Source organism: Zingiber officinale, chromosome 5B (genome assembly GCF_018446385.1).
Source record: "Zingiber officinale cultivar Zhangliang chromosome 5B, Zo_v1.1, whole genome shotgun sequence".
NCBI classification, from domain to species: domain Eukaryota; kingdom Viridiplantae; phylum Streptophyta; class Magnoliopsida; order Zingiberales; family Zingiberaceae; genus Zingiber; species Zingiber officinale.
In genome coordinates this window covers 47,733,581-47,738,515 of record NC_055995.1, presented here as the reverse complement: position 1 = coordinate 47,738,515, position 4,935 = coordinate 47,733,581, and the positions used below count along the sequence as shown (strand labels likewise).

At 34.1% G+C, this 4,935-nt stretch overlaps 1 pseudogene; it reads left to right on the top strand.

Annotated features, from left to right (window-relative positions):
• The first annotated feature begins 1,417 nt into the window (after positions 1–1,417).
• Positions 1,418–3,577, top strand: LOC121986629 (annotated as a pseudogene).
• Positions 3,578–4,935: the final 1,358 nt, after the last annotated feature.

The window sequence follows — 4,935 nt, the reverse complement described above, 5'->3', positions numbered from 1 at the left end:
ATGTCAAGGACATTTTATGTGTGTACATGATTGTATGTATTAAATACAGCAGGGGCTGTATTAGGTTTAGGATTTTATGTTTTTATTTCGATCTAGATTACATGTATATTCTTTTGTGGAATATAATATCGATAAATGTAAAATTTTATTTTTGTTGCGGATCGTATCCTTGCGAGGCGTGGTGCTGTTTGAGGACCAGAGACGCAGCAGAAAAGGAAGCAAGATAGATGTGGCGACTAGACCCGATTGCGGTGGCTAAAGATGGCAGCAGCTAGGGTTGGCAACACATGGAGGGCAGTGATGGAAGAAGCCATAATAGTTGGAAAATTAATTTCCATATTTATTCTTTTTATTTACTGTGATTTGTGTATGCTTCCATGGTTAAAATTCCTCACCTTAAATAACTAAATGGGAGAGAGATTAGTAAAAAAATTCCACGATCTCCATTACTAGTTTGTAAGTGATGCAACAAACTTGCATGTTGCCTCGGAGTGCCTCCCTCCACAAAGGATGAGTTTGTTTGAAGTTCACTAGATCAAACTTCCTAAATGGATGATTATAGAAAATTATTTAGGAGCGTGTGATCTTCTCCAACTGAAGGGGCGCAATCTTATTTAATGGACTAAGTATCATGTAATGCTACACACTTAGGCACATTTAATAGTATCCTTCCCTATGGAGTCACTGCTATTATTTGTGTAACCAAAGGAATACCAACTATTAATTTTATTTGTCATAAAGTTAGGATGACAAGAATAAAATTAATGAGTAAAACCTCCTCTTACAAATGTTTGATTTTGTATATGTCCACACTAACGTGGCATGCAAAATTCACGGTGTTTTGAGGTGTTGGTAAATTTAAATAATATTGTTTGAGAAATCAATATTATTCTAAATTTAGAGTCTTGACCAAACACTACAAGAAATTTTAGATTTAACAACACCTAATAGACAACCGTTTTTCGAGAAACTGTTGTCTGTTTTCCATTTAACAACGGTTTTATTGAAAATCATTGTTGTTCACCATAATTTTTTTTAAATGACAACGGTTTTTAAAAAACTGTTGTCTAATGTATGTCAAAGACAATGATTTTTAAAAAATTGTTGTCTAATGTATGCCAAAGACAACGGTTTTAAAAAACTGTTGTCTTTTAGCGTTGCTTACATGATAATATACAACAGTTTTATTAAAATGTTGTCTATTGAATGTTGTTGAATCCCAAAATAATAATAGTTTTTTTTAACTTCACGAAAAAAATTCACGAACAAAGAGTTTTTTTGTTCGCGTGAGGCTAGGTCACCACTGCCGATTCCCCTTTCCCCTCCTTCCCAACCCGACGCTGATCCTCGCCGCCTATCGACACCGCAATACTTCTTCTCCCAGCATACATAACCACCAGCCAAGAGTTACTAGACGATGCCTATGATGGCAGCTTACGCTTCCCCGAATCAAGTCACCACTGATATCATCCAGCAGGTAATCCTTTTCCTCTTCTCATAGTCCCTTCAATCCTCTGTTGGGATCCAGTTTTTCAAGTGTTCTTTGCAGTGCATGGTTGTTCATTAGCTTTATATTCTACCTCTTGATGGAGATTTTTGGAGTAATATTTTGTGGGTGCACCCTCATGTCCTGATTCAGCTTTTGCTTTCCTTTTTGAGAGATTTATCTGAGCTTTCTTCCTCTTAACGTTTGCTTGGTTATCTTATTTGTGATATTGAGTTTTTTACTCTTAAAAATTGTTTGGCGGCAGTATTTTTTTTTCTTGAAATTCTTTATTAGTTGATCAAAGTGCAATTTTTGGGTGATAAAATCGATAATATTCTCCTGCTCTTAAAATAATCTTCTTCGTAAGATAGTCTTTTATCATGAATTGATTAAAATGCAAATATTTTGTTGATATGGGTGAAAAAATAGCTAATCTTCTCTTTGTTCTAATCTTCTTCGTAAAGTGATTTTTTTTTGTGTGAGTTATATAAAATGCATCTTTTTTTTTGTTGCTAATGGATGAAAAACTAGCTAACCTTCTCTTGTTCTAATCTTCTTCCTAATCTTTTCTTTACAACTTGATTAAACTGCAATTTTTTGTTGTTTTTTTTTTTTTTTCAGTTTTGCTGGTACCAAAAGGTCCTAGGCTTTTGATTTTGCATACCCAAAATATTTCATAATATTCTCATAACGTAGAACACAGGAGGAAGATAATACTACTGTCTTATTCTAAGAATCCTAAAGCTGCTATGATTTATGTTCAGCATGAAGATATGGTCTGTCGGATATTTCAGATCATCTATTTCTTCTGAAACTATCTCGAGGAAGTTTCTTTGCCAATTTAATGCTATATATGGTCTTGTTGGCTATATCGGTTATACAACAACATCTCGAGGAAGTTTCTTTCCTGAAGGATTATACTAATTTACCATAATGTCATGCTGCATTATTATATTGGGTATTTTTATGCCTTGAATATATTAGAAATTTCTCATTGACCTGCAAGTTGTACCTTAATAAAAGCATTACTATAATCAATAGATCATTATTTAACAATTTACAGGTTTTGACTTAATCTTGTGGTGATATATGCCTTTGACCTTTGGGTATATGTTAGTTTTAACTGGTATTTCTTCATTTTCATGACAGGGTATTGCAGGACGTCCCTATTCTTGTCATGGTCAGTATGCTTGCCTATTTCTGCTTCCTGGAGCAACTCTTAGTAAGATTATTCAACTTTTAAATACAATTTGTATTATTATTATTTTTTGATTTTTTAATGATTTCCAACACACTTGTTCAATTTAGTCTCATGAGTTTACATTTACTTTCAACTAAAACTTTATTCTAACAGGTTAGTAAATTGGGTCCCCATGCTCTTGCCGTATCTTTGTCATTTGCTTGTGTTCTAGGTCTTCTCGCATCCATGATAGCTTCAACGATGGGTAATTCATCTTTCTCTTCCTATGGTTTTGCAATTTCAGGTTCTTCCAATATTTTCTATTAGCTTTCATATATTCAGTATCCATTTTTTTTATCATACAACAAACCTTAATAGCGTTGTGTGTGATTGCCACATTGTTGTACTGAATCTATGTTTTTTACAATGCTTTATGTCAAACCATGAATTTGAGTGTTTTATTTACAGTGAGCCAGAACTACATTTGAGCCTATGCATCGTTCCAATTTGCACTTGTGATCCTCTTTGCTTATGTTTTCTATAGTGTGGTAAGGTGATGCGATTCGTTAGATGGATTTGGTAGACCAAATTTTTTGTTTAATTTTTAATACAGAAGTTGAAAATCCCCTTGTTGATTCTACAGCTAGGAGTAAGCCCTGTGTTCTCCATTTTACTTTCCTCATTTACTGGGTTTAGTATTTCAATCAGTATGAACTCTTTGCTCATTGAGTATTTAAGATGGTGGGCTAGGAGAACTTTGCGCTCGGTCCAACTTAATCAGAGTCAGCAGCAGAATGAAGCCAGAAACCTTGTTGGAGTTGAAGATGGAGATGACACAAAGCAGCAAGACTTGGAGAACCAGATTCAAGATCCTAACCCTTTGCAACATGGACAAAATCATTCGTAAAGACTTTGAGGTATGATCTACCAACTTGATGCAAGAGATCAAATTTTGTGTGCCTTATATTGATTGATGTTTTTATTGATGGTTGCAATAGATAGGCTTGAACACTGAGTAGCAATATGATTTCCTACTGCAGCAGCAGTATAAATCTTAATGTTTTCTTCCTACTATACAATCAAATAAAAACATATTTATGTTGTTTCAGGTAATTACTGCAGCCATTCCTACTATAGTTGGTGAAAACCTTAACGTGTTCATGACTTTAAGAGCCACCATATTGTTTCAAGAGGTTACCATTTATGTTACATAGATAACGCTTTTTGCACTTCTGTTAGATGACTAGATCAAATGGTTTTTATGGTTATGTAACATTTATGCAGTGTAATTAGATTCACGCATACAGTTTAGTTTCTAATTTGTAATATATATCTTTATTCGAATAGGTGTCCTCAAGAGTACTGGGAAGAATGCCGACAAGCCAAAAAAAATGAAGAGACTTTAACAAATTAAGGAGCACTAGGAGTTGCAGTCCCTCCTCTTCACCGACATCTAAGTAGAAAATCTCGTGTTATATTGTTCTACCTTTGTTTTAATAATGTTATCATTTTGTTGGTTGCTTATGAAATTTCTTCAGAATGTTATATATATTATTTTTGAATGTTAGAAAATTGTATATTAAATTTTATTTTGAAATTTAGTATTTTGAATGATTTATAATATTAGAAAATTATGTATTAATTTTTTTTATTTTTTATCTAAAATAGACAACGGTTTTTCACCGTTGTCATAGATAGTTTAAAACTGTTGTTGAAGACTCTGCTATTAAAGGTAGACACTCAAAGACAACGGTGAACAACTGTTGTCGTTGAATGAAAAGACAACGGTTTTTCACCGTTGTAAAACTGTTGTCTTTGCCTCCAAAGACAACGGTTAAAAACTGTTGTCTTTGGGCGCCCCTTTTAACAACACGACATTTAACAACAGTCTGAAAGGGGCTACGACAACGGTGAAAAGCCGTTGTTGTTAGGCTTTTTTCTTGTAGTGAAAAGTTTTTTTTTGATTCTTAGGATGACTTTCAACCCACTGGCTATTATACTGAAAGAGAACAAACTTACTGGTCCCAACTACATAGATTGGAAAAGAAACCTGGACATTGTCCTAACTACTGAAGGTTATAAGTTTGTACTGTTAGAGGTCTGCCCTAATGTGCCTAACGACAATTCTAGTGAAGAGGAGATTGAGCATCATAGGAAATGGGTTAAGGCAGATAAGATGGCGCGGTGTTACATTTTGGCTTCAATGTCAAATGTATTGCAACATCAGCATCAGGACTTACCAACTGCCTATGACATGATGAACAATCTC